The following is a 17,945-nucleotide window of genomic DNA, read 5'->3' on the forward strand; positions in this document are numbered from 1 at the left end:
AATTAGGGTGGAGTAATGATGACTTATGCAACTTCAATAAACAGATGTTTTCAGCTCACCCACTTGCACAATGTGTTTCAAACCACTTCTCAGTGTGCTTTGAGCAATGCAATTGTAATGCACACTGTCTGTCAAGCATCTGATCATTCCAAGATCCATGAAAGTGGATTATTGTGGCCAGAATCCCCCTCTGCTCATGTTGTTTCCTCAGGAAGCCATCCATAACCAAGTAGGCGCATTTGAGCAGCTTGGCACCCCTCACCCTATGTTTAACATTACTAACAAGTGAGAGTGAATGAAAGACAGCTGGTAATAGATAACGCTGCTTATACATGATTCATTTCGTTAATCTTACATGAGTTACTTTTAATCATAAGATACATTTGGTTTTTGACATACATATACAGGTATGTGTGTAAATCAATATTTTTTTTTTGTATGTACTGAAAACAGAGACTCTACATTATTTATTGTTACTCAATATATGATTCTTTTGACAGAGGGATTAGAAGGAGGGCAAAGTCCTCTATAAATTCCTTCTTGAGAATGTGAACTGTTTAAGATTGTAGGTTTAGGGTGGACTTTCAAGCAGGTTCCTTATGGCATATATGGACCTGTGCTCGGTAGTTATCTGAGGCCTTGCATTTCAGATAACTTACTACATCGTGTACTTGGTAGAAGACTCAGATATATTGCCCCATTTATCTCTTTTTTATTTCTCTCATGTTTCAAGTTTTAATCTGTTGCTGTGAAAACAACTTGTGAATAAAGCTTTCTTTCTGTCATCAAGGTCAGCAGTCACAATCTATCTATCTATCTATCTATCCATCCATCCATCCATCCATCCATCCATCCATCCATCCATCCATCCATCCATCCATCCATCCATCCATCCATCCATACATACATACATACATACATACATACATACATACATCCATACATACATCCATACATCCATCCATCCATCCATCCATCCATCCATCCATCCATCCATCCATCCATCCATACATACATACATACATACATACATACATACATACATACATCCATCCATCCATCCATCCATCCATCCATCCATCCATCCATCCATCCATCCATCCATACATACATACATACATACATACATCCATCCATCCATCCATCCATCCATCCATCCATCCATCCATCCATCCATCCATCCATCCATCCATCCATCCATCCATCCATCCATCCATACATACATACATACATACATACATACATACATACATACATCCATACATACATCCATACATACATCCATCCATCCATCCATCCATCCATCCATCCATCCATCCATCCATCCATCCATCCATCCATCCATACATACATACATACATACATACATACATACATACATACATACATCCATACATCCATACATCCATCCATCCATCCATCCATCCATACATACATACATACATACATACATCCATACATAACAATGGCTTACAGCGGAACTAAAACTGACCAGACAGCTGACATGAATATTTAAATGGCATTGTTCTCTGCAGTAAACATGCTGGAATGTTTCAGCGCCATGATCAAAGCTCGGATAAGATGGCCGTTTAAACAACAAAAGCTGTGAGTGTCAGCGGGACCAGGACCAGAGGCCTGTCACACAAGCTGAAACCGTAGAGTGTGTTCCTGTCAGCATGAGGACATGTGTCAGAACCAAAGCAATCGCAGCAAGAGATGAATAGGGCCAGATGTTGCTTCTTGGATCGGAGCCTGGAAAGATGGCCTCCAGACGTCCAGAGAGAAGAGCTTTCAATCAAAGTCAGATGACTGAATGTTTTACATCTGTCAGTTCTTCAATGTTCTAAATGAATTAAGTTTGTCATTGTGATTGACAAGAATTAATGCTGCTTTAGTGCGGTACTTGCATGTAAAATGATTTGCTTATGCAGTCTCAAATTGTACAACATGACCCTTGGCATATACATAATGCAATTTGTGCATGCCATAGTCTTAAACGTATTATTGATGCATGCTTATACACAGATGCATCAGCAAATGTTTTGTTTATTTCAATATTTTGGCCTTTCCAGCATTGGAATGAAATGAGAGAGAAAGATTCTGATGTTTGATGTGATGCGTTACCATAATTTATTAATCTCTTCTCCAATTATTTACACGAGCTGTTATAACTTTCAGAACAAACTTTGAGCAGAAACAGGCAACAATATACATATATTATGCAGAAAATTCAAAACAGAATAGACAGCTAACTAAACATAATATAATTTATTTACAACAATCACACACATCATAATGTTCATATTGTAAGATGCCCAAAACTGTAAACATTTTCTTAGCAGTACAAATTTCACATGGTTTCACATCTTTACAGTTTTTCTCAGTAGCGTTGGTACATTTCTCAGATCAGAATGGAAATTCTCAAACTCCCACATAGCCTACTAAGGTGTAACCTACAATTTTCAATAATTGCCTTCAAAACTTTAGTGGACATCAGAACATCCCTCCAGAGTACACTGTTATATTGAAAACATGACTATAGCAGTCTTATTCGTACACAAGGACAGAAGGACTTGTCATTCTGATGGCACTGAGATGTTCTTTGAGAGATGAACAAAGGAGCAAGAGACTGGCTTTTGCAGGTAATCCATGGTGTTTTGCTAGTATTTGTACGAATTGTTTTGAGAAATGCACAAGTTGTTTTGAACATTTCTAAGGATGATTCGATAAATATATAAAAGCGATTGAGAAAAACTGTAAAACACTGTAACATGGCAACCAATCGACTACCAGCCAATCATAATCAGCCTCAGCGTTTATCTATAAATATTCATGAGCGTCCACAGTCTGAGGAACTTTCCCTCGCTGCAGTTTATTTAAAATAAATATATATAACAACGATGGAGAAACCGTTAACTAAAGTTCATGTTTGCTTTATGTGTCAAAACACAACCAGAGCTAATTTACATCACGACTTTTTTGGTGTTATTAAAACAAGTCGCCAAAATATGAAGATAAGAACGGTAAACAGGTCAGTGTTTACAAACGTAGGCTACAGTATGAACCATAGGGTATGAACTCGTAATATCTGGAGGATTAGCTAATTACTAACTCGTGGTAAATTATGATTAAGAAGTGAGAAGTGGAACTAGTTAACCAAGGATTACATTAACAGATGATTTAAAGTGTGAAAAGCCTATCAGATAATGTGTGTAAGCATAGACAATGATAAGATATAGGCTACTACACTGTTACATTGAACTGTTTATATTGTTTCAGGTTAAGCAGCTGATTCATCTGATAAAAGCACATCTGATTTGGTAAGTTACTGTTGAATTATGAATGCGAGAAAGCAATAAGATTGGCAATGCTCTGCATGCTTGCTATATATTTTTTTCAATATTTGCTTTGTTGTGGCCCCACTTGTCACTTATATATATATATATATATATATATATATATATGCAGGGAAGCAAATTGTACCAAAGTAATAATTTTTAACTTTGAAATTACTCAAAAGTTGGTACCCTCTCTCAGTTATCATCTGCTACAAATTGCAGATGATCTAATGTTATATACCGTATCCTGACTGAAAAATAAGTTAAAATGCAGTGGAAAATTAATGCAGGCTTGACATACAAACAAAGAAACAGGACAGATTCATTGGTAATATGTCAAAGAGTACATGACGGAATTCAGCTTATCCATATTCAAACATCTCAAAGCTGTATGATCTCTCATGTCAAACAGCACACAACAAGACTGCAGAAAATCTATATTGACATGAACACCTGGAACACATTTTCTGTGAGCTAAACAGTTCGCTGTTCAAAGGAAACTTGAGCCTGTTTGTGAAAGTAACACTTCTGGTGCCGGAACAACTATTGCTTTTATTAACATAAATATATTAAAATAAGTTTAGGATGTCATACACCTGAGGATATATGACATCGTATTATACTGTATTTAGGCCATTTGTTAGTCGCTTTGGCATCTGTGAAGTGTAAATGTTATTTACAGCACCATAGAGCGTTACATAACAATTCTCTGTCTGTTTAGGAGAAATTTCCTCAATTCAACACAAAGTATGTAAATACAGAAAAGGTGGGATGGTTGTATTTTCACTGGAGGCCGTTCAGATTTAAACCGAGTATATCATGTGCAGTCTGATGTGAGGCTATGACCTTTGTTTGACTTTTTCGAAATTTGGCTCTACAGTGTTTTTCAGTGTAAAGTTATATCTAATTTTGTTATATCTAATTAGGTGTTTGAGACCAAGAATATCATTTGAAGTCTGATTTTTTTTTTATTGCATAGTGTCTTTTTAAAATGTTTTTATTGTTATATGCAAGTGTTACCCCTTGAATATTTCAAATATTGTTGTGAAGTGAATGTCTACAATATTTAAGGTTCTCTACAAGTTAAATTCATCTGACAGCATTTAGGGCTTGATGTTGATCACTACCAAAATTAATTTTGCCTTTAATCTCAATAGGAATCTACTTGACTTTGAATAATAGTGATCCACACAATCAGGAATTCTGTGCGAAAGCTTTGCATCAGATTCAATTGTCAATGCAAAATTTGTACTGTTGACTGACAGACAGGTGCTTGGTTTGAATGTGACATTAACCTTTTTCTTATATTTTATCAAAATTTGGCCCAAAATGATCTGAGGCACTTACAATGGAAGTAAAAGGGGTGTTTTTGTTTTTTCTGTGTGCAGTTATATCCAATTTTGTTGCATTATATCCAATTAGGTATATTCAATAAGGTGTTGGATACCATAAAAATGACAAGAACAACTTTAAAGCTTAAATAATACCGTTAGCTTTAATAAAATGTTACCAATAAGTAATATAAGCGCTTTTATAAACTTACACTGTAAGATTCACATTTGTCAATTACTTCAGGGGCCTTACCGTAACCTCAATTGTACTTTTTTTGTTTAGTTAAAAAAAAGCAAGGAATGAGTCAAGACCATTCTTTATTTTTGTAATGAAGTAACATTACTTTAAGTTGAATTCCTGTTTTTCAGTAGGTACAGCCAGTTGACACACTGTAAAAATTATATGATTAAAAAGTTTTGACAGCATGTTTTTACATTGCTTTAACTCATCAAAATAAGTTAAATTATGTTATACAAGGATCAACTAAGTCTAATCTATTTTAAGTTGAAATGACTTCCTAGTTGATTGAACTTAAAATGTAAGAAAACAACTTTTTGTTTTACAGTGCAAAGGGGCCATCATAATTTAAGCTCAGAAATGACACATTTCACCTTTAAGCAGTCTTGTTCTATCATTTCTGTGAGCATTTGCAACAGAAAGGCCTGCAGACAGAGGTGAACCTCTTCATATCCTCATACTTGATCTGTCATATGTCTTTCCACCCCTTACTGAGAACTGTGGTGAAGTTTTGTTGGCATATCACTCTCTTTCTCTCAGGGGAACAGTACAAGTGTGTATTAGCGTGTTAGTTGTTTGCGAGTGTGTGTCTGTGGAACTCTGGCTGACTCACAGATCTGCATACCGAAACACACGCAGATCCTTTTCCCACTGCACCGCAGTCTTGCCGAGCATTGCAAGACCCTCAGACCCGTCTCACACACACATGCCTCACATTACGGCTGGCGTCTTCACCGTTCGCTGCATGTGTCTGTATGGGATACAGCGGTGGTCGTACAGGGGTCGGAATAATCCGCTTCTTGGAAAGTCTGCTTAGCGTCAGTGTGAGTTTTAGTGGTTGTGGCCACGTGTTAAAACTACAAAATGGCTGACCTCGAGTGGTGGGCCAATCGTAATGCTCCCTTTGTCCAGCAGAGAGCACTGTTAGTCCAAAATCATCAGGATTGGATCTCTTTTTCCAAATCGAGGGATGTATAAATACAATCCATTTATGTTTATTTTATCTTAAGTTCATTCTTGTACTATGGATTGTTACTTTTTATTTTATGCATTTAAAGTGAGATGGACCTGATTGTTTTGAGAAAAAAACTAAATTAGAGCAAAAGAGTGTTAAATTCCCAAAGCCAGTTTTGAATGATATTACCGTTAAATAATTAAGCAGATTATGAGAGAGGGAAGAGAAAAGAAAACAGATGCAGGGGTCTAGGTCGCATGGGCATTAAGACAAATCACCATGACGACAAGCCTTAAAGTGCGTGGATCCAAACGACGCTTGCCAAGTTCCGCTCCGAAACATCTAAGCCATGAGCGTGCCTTCGTTTTGGACAACAGCATGCATCATGAGGGATCTGGGGGACGGAGGCGGACGGAAACCGCAAGGACATTATTGCAATTATTCATATCTCTTGTGTCATTAAATAGAGTTGGTGTTCGTTTCAAAGGCCAGATCGCATGCCTTCCATGTGTCGTGTTGTTGTGCAGTACGTTACGTATGGCCATATGTACAGCGTGTTAGGGGTGCCAGTGCAGCGGACCTCAACGGACGTCCATAACTGGATCACGTTCAGCGTTTCCCGACTGGTTCTCGCACAGTCCAAAACCTCTCATTTATATCTTATGACTAGAAATCCCATATGGCCCAATGCGGACGGCCCCGTCCTGCTTCCACAGCCTCGCTGATCGAATTTTAAGAGAGTTCTGTGCTTGGCACCAGTCATGTGACATTAACGCCTCACAACCGAATTTTCCGCCCCAGAGGAAATACAAGAGGTCTGCAATAAATCTTGCAATTACACAATAGAAAATGCAGAATATGTAAACATAAGTTTTAATTGGAAACACATTTGCTGCTCCGTAGCCGAGGGAAGGCAGCTTTCAGTAACGTCTATACAGACTGTAAATGAGTAATTGCCTCAGCCTCTCTCAGCCTGTCTCCATTTTTTAAATTCTTGACAGCCCGCTAAGGAGAGAGAGGCTGCATTTTGTGCGCGCGGGGTCCGCTCTGACCCCTCTCGCAAGCACAGCCCTCAGGGACACGGGAGGAAGCCTTATTATTTTCTGTGAGGCTACAGAGAGAAGGACAGGTTAGGAAAAAGCGAATGAAAATGAGATGGGGGTCCCAGGTTGAAAGGAGACCCGGAGAGGCTGACATCACATGCTTCATCCAGTCTGAGAGGGGCTTTTTGGCCCATTGCCCTATTCTGTGTTGTAGGCGCTTACCGATTTATTTCAGCAAATGTGTTTCTGATAAGTCAGCACAGAGATTACATCCACTGAGCTGATATCCTCTCCTGTTTCAAACCCCACCATTCCCCCCACCCAAATCTCGCCAGCAGTCATGAGTGAAGCTCACAAAAACAGTCCTGGCGGCATTTCACCAGCTGCAAATGATGAAACCAGAATTTCGATTTGTATGAAAATCTATTATATATATATATATATATATATATATATATATATATATATATATATATATATATATATATATATATATATATTTATAGGTTGCATTGTGACCATTTCATGACAGTGAGGCCGGTTTTGCACATCCTGCATAGTTCGTGGTCATTTTTTTGGTGGTATTTTTCAATTGTTTTCAGTAATCAGTATAAATGAAAATATTAAATAAACATATGCAGTATAAACCATTAAAAACTTTGCCATCAGTAGTACAATAAAATAACAATTGTACTTTTGTTTAGCAAGGATGCAATATTATCTTACAAATTTCTATTTTTACAAAAAAAAAAACTGGTATTTTAAATTATAACGATATTTCACAATATTTGAAAATAAGAAAAAAAAACCTTTTAGTCTGTCTTTATTTATTTACTTTATTTTATTTGAAAACAATAAAATATTCCACGGCACTCATGGTTAAGCATAAAAAGGCCTTTAATGAATTGGACTAAATCATTACAAAATGAAAAAGTTGTTGATCAATGCGTTTTGACTTAACACAGCTTTCCTCAGGATACACATCCCATTGTCCACAAAAGCATTCTTTTATCCCTCTGCAGCATGTTGAAAATGGTTAACAAATGGGAGTGTGTATAGTCAAACAACTCAATGAAGCAGTGTAATAATTCCCAGTCACAAAAAAGAAAAGAAAAAATTAGTTGAATTTATAAATTGTATATATTGTAGTGCTTATAGTTGTCAAGAAAATAATGAAACACACTCACACACACACACGCTATATATACAAAAATTAAACCTTAATGACCTTGGACATATTAATTATCTTCTCTTCTAAAATATGACACGGAAATGTTCTTTGTGAGATTTTGTTTCTTACTGTATTCTCCAGCATTCACTGCCTCTGGTGACAGAAAATGAAAGTACGGGGTCAATATTTCGTTTAGAAGGCTAGATGGTTCTGCCGTTGCTATGGACACAGTGCTTCTGAATGATTTGCCCATTGTATTTCCCTTCTTTAAAAGTGATGGTGATTTTAAGAGCTTTATTGATGTGCTAGAGGTACAGATTCATCTAGCTTTCAATTGAATTTTCATTATGAATAGATCTGTGTGTGTATATAACATGAATACAGAGGTGGCGTGGGGGGTTTCATATTTAAAGAGCCCTTTTTAGGCTCATACTATGTCTAGGCATACATTTTAGGCTTGGCATAACTCTATTTCTTTTTCATGGCATCACAAACCCGGTTATGTTCACCAGCACTGTTGCCTTTTGATACTTCAGCTGTGTTCTCAAAATAAAGACGTGTAAACCAGTTAAAACTTAAACTTAGCAGCAATGGAAATTACCTCGGCATCTGATGGTTTCTCGGCCAAGGGTCACGCTCGTCACAAGTCTCTCGCCGTCCACCTTGTCACTCAAACCTCAAACTCAAGCAATAATAATTCTCGCATAGTTGGCCAACTTCAAGACATGGAAAATACAACCAGAACCCATTAGTACGTAACCGATATCATCTCGACCGCACATCAACCTTTTCACACAGTTCCTAGCGTGCTTCTGTGCTCCAGTTGTCAATGGGCTGTTTGTGCGCTGATGTCAGATTTCGTTCCTCGAGTGTGAAGGACAGTCTCATTTGTTCTTGTTTATTAGATATCAAATGTAGGAGCACAAATGGCTCAGTAGGTTGCCATTTATATCACACTGGTGTGCTACCATGCGCGAACGCTCTCTCTCTGGGACTAGATTTGCTTGATCGGGCTTTCTCAGCTAGTAATGCGCGTCTGCCCTTTGTATCCATGTGGCCATGTTTCCTCTGTCTGTGTGTCTTTGATTCCAGTGGCAGCTATAGATCCGACCATAAAACCCTTTCCTGTTTTCCCACTCGTACCCCTGCTGCTGCTGCAGTCGGGTCAAATAAAAACGGCCGCACACACACTACCTCAAGCCCTGCCAACCCTGGTCCGGTGGGGCGTAAGCCAGAAGACTCCGCGGAATCTAGTCACTGAGTGAGGCCTCATAGAGATTAATGTCTTTAATGGGTAAGATGACATTTATGAGAAATAACACTGTTCATCCATACTTGATGAGGAAAATGAAAGCATTCAACATTGCATTGGATTTCACTTCACTTTGATTTTCTTCCATTGGATCTGATCAATACCATCAATGTGGAACTTGAAGACCACCTTAATTGAGCAATTTATCTAAACACTTAAAGGGATAGTTCACCCAAAAATGAAAATTCTGTCATTAACTCACACTGTATGAGTTTGTTTCTTCTGATGAACACAAAAGAAGATATTTTGAAGAATCTTGGTAACCAGACAGTTGATGGTATTGACTTTGTAAATATTTTATTCCTACTATGGAAGTCTATACCATACCCAAACAATTACAAATTTGGTTACAAAATTTTCATTTTGGGCGGACTATTCCTTTAACCACTATCTTCTCTGTTATTGGACAGAAACAATTGTTTTTGTTTAGTTTTTTTCACTTAAAAGAAAAGTTCATCCAAAAATAAAAATCCAGTCACCATTTATTCACCCTCATTTACAAACGTATGGCTTACGTCTTCTGTGAAACCCAAAAGTAGTAGTTTTGAAGAACACTGCAGTGTCTAAACAACATTGGACCCATATACATTGACTTTATATATATCTTTTTCATTTGTGTTACAAGAAGGAAATTCAAACAGGTTTTGAATGAAACGAGGGTGAGTAAGTTATGACTGAATTTTCATTTTTTGGGTAACTATCACATTAATAAGATGATTAAAATGCATATAAATGAATCTCATTTTCTATAAAACACATTTTCTGGAAGATCGATGTTGGCGTACAGCATTAAAGGCTATTTGTTTCTACAAAGCGCCCGGTATTGGAGGTTATCAGGAGAAGGAGCCAAATTAGAATGGATTTGTCACAGATTTAAGCATGTGAACAGCTTTCTCCCAGACCGCAGACCTCCGTGCTTAATGTCCATGATCAATGTCCCTAGACAGCGCTGAGGGATGCTATTCATCGTCATTACTGATGCAGCTGTTTATGCGAGTGCATGTTATAAATGGAGACACATGGAGTTGAAAGGAAGTTTCGTACACTTTTATCGCATTTCGTTCATTTTCGATAATCTAGTGTCATCCTGAAATTAACTTTATTGGATTTTGTCGTTTATTATACACCACAATAGCAAAAACAATAGCTGTTCCAAACAGGTCTCCCGAACTCTCCTCCCATTCTCATTGGTCGAACAAACAGATGTTCCTGCCTTAAACTCATGCTATTGGTTGAGCCGTTGTTGCTATACTGGCCTGGTCAAGATGTCCAAACAAACAGAGCAACAATGGGATCAATCTACATCTAGGTTTTAGTTTTTATGCTGGGATAGAAATGTTTTACTATTGATTGATTTTTTTTCTGTTGATGCTTGGGTCAAATGTTATTCTGTTTTGTAGTAACTCTAGTGAGGCTTTTTGTCTTTGGCACTATATGAAGAGATCCATTTTTACATGCTATAATTTAATTAGCGAGTATGACCGGCTCTTTTCCATAAATACTCCATGCATTTTAGATAGAAGACTGAACTTCTGTCAGCCATCCATGGTATCAAATGTTAGATATTAGATTTGGTTTTGGCTCAGCAGTTTTTATGAATCTATATTTTATGAGTAGAGGGCTTGGGTTCACTAGACATGGGTTAGAATCTTCTCACAAGTCATATATAATTTTATTAAGTTTTGCATAGAGCCATCTTTTGAACACTTTTTTTTTTCTCTCCGATTTTCACACCAAGTAAATGAACTGAACTCTATAGTCAGACTGAATCATTTCTGCTCCAAAAGCTCAAGCGTGAAAATACCCTTAGAGGCATATTCATTTAACAGTGGCACCATTTAGAATTACACTTATAATTCTTCACACCAACATGTGTCCTTTTTTCCCATGATCTTTATGTTTAATAAATCCTTGATTTTTGAAGTTCACGGACAAAGGATTAGCTGTAAATCACCTTGAAATCTTTTAAGAGACTGAGAAACATCTTGTCATCTCCACTTCCTCCCTGTGAGATCTCTGGATGCGCATCGCATACAGTTGTATGGCATGAGCATTATGAAAAACTTTCACCGAATAGGATTTATGGATGACAGTTGGAAGCCAAAAGTTATGCTGAAAACGAAAGCTGATACTGAGAAATGCCAAGTGTTTTGCTGAGGTGGAGCGATTTTTTACCACACCGGAGCGGATCAGCTCTCTGGTTTCATTTGCGCTCACCGGGGACAGGCGATCGTTTAATCCCATTCCGACATTTGCCGGGGAGGAAGTGTGATGTGCTCTTTCGAAGCACGAGCTGTGACAGGAACACAGACAAGAGATTCTTAATGGGCCCGTGGGGAGACAGGGATACGTGTTATCAATCAGAGATGAACAGAGAGCCAACACAGTTTAATCATTAACACACACACGCTCTTTCAAAGATGCAACTGTATACGTTACTGTGTATCTCAAGCACTGTACTCTTTGCTGTATACTCAATCTTAGTAGTACACAGACAGGAAATGTGCTGCATTGACCGTTATTTAATCACTCTTCTGCAATGGAAGTCCATTATATGAGCTGTTTATGACAGATGTGATATGTGCTCTAGTGTAACATCTAATTCAAATTTAGCTGACCTAATTTTATATATTACATTTGTTCATTTAGCAGTCTCGTAATGAATTACTAACTAAGAAAGAAATACAAAAGAAGAATAACACCAGAGACACCCAACAATTATGAAAAGATAAATAATACGATTATAAAATGAAGACAAATAAATAGACAATAGCTGGGATACATTATACAATAAAATAATCAATAAAGTATTTATCCATTTTCTTGTATTTTAAATTTTTCATTTACTTTTTATATTGAAAAAATGTATCCAAAAATACATATTTAAGTAATGATTTAAATAAATAAATAAATAAATAATACAATTATAATAAACTCTGATTATTAAATTTGTCAAATTATAAATGATTGTGATGAAATCATATTTATAATGAAACATTTTATAATACAACTCTTTTCTGTTATTTTTAAAGGTTTTAATGCTTTCATTTTCAAATTAATAAATTGATGACTATTTATTTTTTACTTAAATGGCAAATTAAAATGGATAAACTTTATCTTACCAATGGTCATTTTTTTTTAATTAGCCTATATATCTATTTGGCATATTTAATTATGCCATATATTTTATCATTCAATTTTATAATAAATTTTATAATAAATTTTTAAATAAACACAGTGACTTACTTTTATTTATAAAGTCTTATTATAAATAATAATGAAAAAAGAATAATTTTCTATGATATGTGTCTTTTAGTAGATGTGGCTTAATTATACATTTTATATAGATTTTTAGACATTCTATATTTTTAAACATTTTATTTATATACTGTATATTTATTTAGTTTAATTCGTTAGTTTTCGTTAAAAGTGATTTATATATTTATTTTTTAAATAATAAATTAATTTCTTGATTGTAAGTGGCAAATTATGAAAAAGTGTGTAGTTGGCACATTGAGATTTGCTTTGTAGGTCTCTCTCCTGTAGAGTAACCTCAGTGCTCTTCAGATTTAGACAGCGCTGTTAGAGCAGGATAGGGCGCTCAACACATGTCCCTCGGGACCCCTGGCTGAATGCAGTGACCTTGTGATGGAATTCAAGAATTTTGAGTTGTATGTGTGTGTGCTGATTTTTCTTTGTTCACAGAGTGTGCTGAATCGACACAGTCGTGTCAGACACAGTGAGCCATCGATCCAGTAGTGACACCCCTGATCCTTAGTACACACACACACACATACTCGGAGGTTAGGGGTATGTGCTGAGAGCTGCAGAGGTCTCAAAATCGCTGAGACAGTGAGAGTGCACACTCATGTATGGATAAAACATTGCTTCACACTGCAGGGAATGAAGCATGTCTCCAGCTTGCCAACGCCCCGCACAAAACCTGCAGTGCTGCTAGGGCGGCCACAGTGACAAGAAAGCCCTATTAGGATGGAACTGGCTTTCCCTGAGGAGGTCAGTTAAATTGGTGTTTCTTAGACACATTTTGTGTAAAATTTTACAGAGTACCTATTATTTAAATTTTTTTTGCTAATTGTAGCAGTGGGACTCAGGTCCAGACTCGGTCAATTCATGTTCTGGACCCATCCGGACTCTGTCCAAATCCCTTGTTGATTCTCCACTGTCCAATATAAGCAGTGGGACCCAGGTACAATCTGGGTCAATTCCTGTCCCGGTCCGAAAAGTTACAGAGTGTATATTTAGACCAAGTGCAAATTGCCTGCCTTGTTGGCAGTGGCTATTTACACTAACTCCGCCCACCATTGTATGGTTGAGCCAGACAAAATAACAAAAGGAACCAATCTGATAACTGGAGCAGTGATGTGGCAGTGAGGCAGGGCGCTAGCTTTCGAGTATGCCTTTTTTCCTAACTCATTATTCTCCCTTTTTCCATTGCATATCAGTTCATATAGAGGCATTCATTTTAAGTAAAATGAACAAAATATTCAAAAAGTGGAAATAAAGTGCTTAACGGTATTGGGAATAAAGTGTTTCTCGGGTAGGGCAAAGGTTTAAGTGTAGGGGATGGCTTTACAGACATGAACGAGTAATGTCCCAATAAAGCGGTATCCATTTATGATTTAACCATTTTAGGTAAAAATAGCACCAAACAACTATTTAATCTTATACACAATATTACTAGATTACTTAATTTTGATTTAGCGTACATTTAACACTATTTGCAATTAGCCTTTGCCTAAAAGTTATATTATTTAATTATTATAATATATAATAAAATGTTAAAAACTTTAGCATGTGGAACACATATTCACTATTAACTATGAATTTTGCCTCAAACTCCTAACTTACTGCTTATTAATAGTTGTTAAGTTTAGATGTATGATTATGGGATGTAGAACAAGGTTAAAGGCATTAATGCGCTTTAAGTACTAATAAACAGCAAATATGCTTGTAATATGCATAATTAATAGCAACTAATTAACAGCGAGAATTGAACCCTAAAATAAAGTGTTACCAAAGTTGTTGTTATATTAAATAAATATCTTTTCCTAGTGGTAGTATTTATAAAGTATTTAAAATAATACAATTATCACATTAACTTTACTGATCCCCTCTTTAGATTTCACATGCCAGTATGTGTTTATGTATAGCATTAATGCACCTGCTAAGCCGTCACCTCTGTATTACAGTCCGTTCTCACCTCCCCCGACTCGTACAGCTCTCGTTCCATCTCAACATAAATTTAACACAATTACCCACCTCTTCACACACACATACACACACCAGTGCCACATCAGCCTCTCTCCACATGATATGGAGTCATTTTCTCCTACTAGGCAGTAATTACCCCAGATAAGGGGCAATTAGAGCTGGTATTTGGTAATGACCGCCACTGGACATGTTTAATTACAGACTGCTCTAATGCAATGTGTGATTCCTGTAATAAAGGCATCTCGCTTTGAATCAGAAGAGAGAGGGGGAGAAAGTGAAATCACAGGACAAACTCACCTGCTGCCAAAACCCCAGAAAGGAATGAGAAATTCTGCCACAACAAAAGGGTCCAAAAGTCAAATTTAAACCTGAAAATAAACCAAAAGTTTTAAGAATTTATTTTATTGTAATATTATTTGTAATAAAAAATAAGAATTAGCCGTCTTAGACCTTTGTTTATCACTAATGTTATAAATGCAATGGCATTGAAAAGCTAAAGGATGCATCAAGTGAGTGGATAAAGTAATAACAGAGTGGATAAACGTGTGTATGAAAAGGACAGATGATCTTCTCTGTACAGGTGTATATGTCAGTTCTCAGGCTGATTCTCGTGTGCAACCCGTGTTCGGCTCTGGGTCGCGACCTCGAGGGCCGCCATGGTGATGTACTGTGATGTGTGCATCAGCGAGACAAAGGCCAAGGGTCGAGTCACATGAACAGGGAAAAAATCCAAGGCAACATTGAAAGGGGACGCCCGTCTCCACCCGTCACCCGGAAATAGTTGAGAAAATCTCAGGACACATAAACTGAGCCTCTGCTAGAGTAATTAGACAACTATACTTGAATCTCGCTCTATTAATAAATCATTACTCTCACATCAGCACCCGGCTATATAAAATCATTAGGGCTGTGACACTCAATAGGGTGTGTGAATGACACTTCAGCAGGGGACGGTCTATGATTTCAGTTTTTGGGGGTCTCAGTCTCAGCCCAACGCGATGTGGCTCACAGGAAATATTTCTAACCGTAAGTGTGAGAGGTCATGAGTTCGAATTTAGCTTGATAGACAGTTTTTTAAAATAATTAATCTACAGTTACATATACATGGATACAGTTTCTTGTAATGGCAGATAACTGTTAAATGACTAATTTTAGTTACATTTTTTTAAAATAAGATAATAAGCTAAGGTCATTTAAAAATGAGCATGCATATTTAAATATCAAGTATCGACCGATAAATAGGTGATACAACAATTTTATGAAAAGACACATTTCAAAAACAGATATTCTTTAGGGAACTGACATTTTATATTATACTATTTAAGATTTGGGTAATTTGTTTTATTTGTGTTCATTCGGGTGTTTAAATGTGCAATGTGCACATTAAAAATAAACGATTATGAATCTTTACATTTTGAAATATACCTAGTCTTAGGAATTAGTTTTATATTGTATTGAATATTGTATTGTTTTTATGTATTAATACAGTTTTAAGGGTTCTGAGGTGAAATAATGAGATGAAACACTGTCACCTCTGTCCATCTGTCAGAGCTGGCTTCTTATTGAGCTCTGTTTGTGCAGTTCTTAGTGTTTGTGGACAGTGGGGTCTCTAACAGTTCTTGTAAAAGGTATAATGTAACCGGACATCTGATGAAGACGTTAGTAGAGAGTGAGGTCACCGTGTGGACTGACGGTAGCCCCCCTGACCCTGTGAACTTTAACCTCGCCTAAGTCCCAAGCTCCATATTTAGATCTCTTTTCTGGTAGTTCCCTTGGGAACCTGGTTTGGAGGTATGCGTGTCCAACCCTCAAACGCGTGTATGGCTTCATCTTATTCCTCATCTCTTCTTTATCTCTCCGTGTGCCTTATCTCTGTCTCTTTCCCTCTCATTAGCATTCATTAATATCTCTCATATCTGAGACAGTTGTGTTTTTCATGTGACACGCTGTAATTCGGCCTGTCTATGTGCACCCGGCTCTATCCCCACCCCCAAGATTCTCTCTTCTCCACTTCTCTTAAATCTTCTTTCATCTAGACAGGCAGATAAAACACTTATAGAGACGTAGATCAGTCATTTTAAGTGCTATTAAGGTAATGATGTTATTCTTTGTGACGTGATGCCTGATTTTGACAATGGAGTTGTTACGATAAACCCCTTGTGCTGCTCTCTCTTGCGGTCATGTCAGGTCTCAGTTTTATCCAACGCCATGAGTCAACGCTGCAAATGCAATGCCAAAAGACTCGACTTCTGCCCCTGGGGCCTCATTTAACTTTTATTGTGTTAGAATGGCAGGCGACAAATCACGGTCATATGAGTTAAGGACAAGCTAAGGACAGTCCAAAGAGCATTCTAGCCTAGGATTGCTATTTCCAGCACATAGTTTCACATTGTATCTTGTTAAAGGAGAGATTCAGTTGCCTTTTTTGAACAGAAATACTCTGCTGACAATATGATGCTTGTTCTACTCTTGATTACTGTGGTATGATTCTTGTTGTTTCCTCTTAATAATACATGTTAGCGGTTCCATTTTAAGTTCTGTAAGAAGGAATATCATATGGGTTATTTTAATCACCAAAAAGAAGTTAGAACATCTCGTTTAATCCAGAATTGGTCTACACTGATCATACCTTGTTTTTTTTGGATTCACTTTAAACGAATTGGCTCATTAGAGGAAATTGTTTGGAAATGATTGTGCTGTAAATGTTTGATTCACTTAGAAACACAAAATTCAATTTTATGTTGTTGGTTTTTAAATGTGTTTGACCGAGAATCGCTATACACAGGTCATGCTTTATGTGTCTGATTTACTTTAATCAATGGTCTAATTGTGTCAATTTTTTTAGACTAATTTGTTTGAGAATTGGACTGATTGTACACTGTATTTTTGATTTTTACAATTTCTATGTTAAATGTTTTTGAATCACTAAAAAAAAACTCATTATAGATTCCTTTGATTTAGAATTAGTCTACTCTCTGGTTAAACTGTATGTGATTTCACTTCATTTGGGCTTCAGACTTAACCCTCCCTGTCCCAAATGGCACCCTAAACCTTGGTGGTCTTCAGACTACGTTGGTCATTAGCTACATTGATCTTTTTCTGAAGATTTGGTAGTGGTTTTGAACTGAACCGAATGTCATTTGGCCTTTGGAAATGGAACCAGCTGAATAAGAACCGGAATTTAATTTCCAACCCATACTGTAAATTGTAAAGTGAAAAATAACTTTCTTAAATATGGATACTCTACTTTTCTGTGTAACTTACATCAGTTGTGTCTATAATCTAAGGGTTTGATTCGTGATCACTTGGCTATCACAGGTGTCCA

The 17,945-nt window shown here is 36.8% G+C and overlaps 1 protein-coding gene across 1 annotated transcript in view; it reads left to right on the forward strand.

Annotated features, from left to right (window-relative positions):
• Positions 1–2,925: 2,925 nt before the first annotated feature.
• The window catches only part of sema3aa (sema domain, immunoglobulin domain (Ig), short basic domain, secreted, (semaphorin) 3Aa), a 98,121-nt gene continuing 83,101 nt past the window's right edge, over positions 2,926–17,945 (forward strand). The window contains exons 1-2 of the mRNA XM_089126612.1: positions 2,926–3,031; positions 3,280–3,320. The gene's annotated coding sequence lies outside the window, so the exon portion shown is untranslated. The remainder of the gene's footprint in view (positions 3,032–3,279; positions 3,321–17,945) is intronic.

The sequence above is a fragment of the Pimephales promelas genome, chromosome 24 (genome assembly GCF_988280905.1).
Source record: "Pimephales promelas chromosome 24, fPimPro1.hap1.1, whole genome shotgun sequence".
Lineage (NCBI taxonomy): Eukaryota > Metazoa > Chordata > Actinopteri > Cypriniformes > Leuciscidae > Pimephales > Pimephales promelas.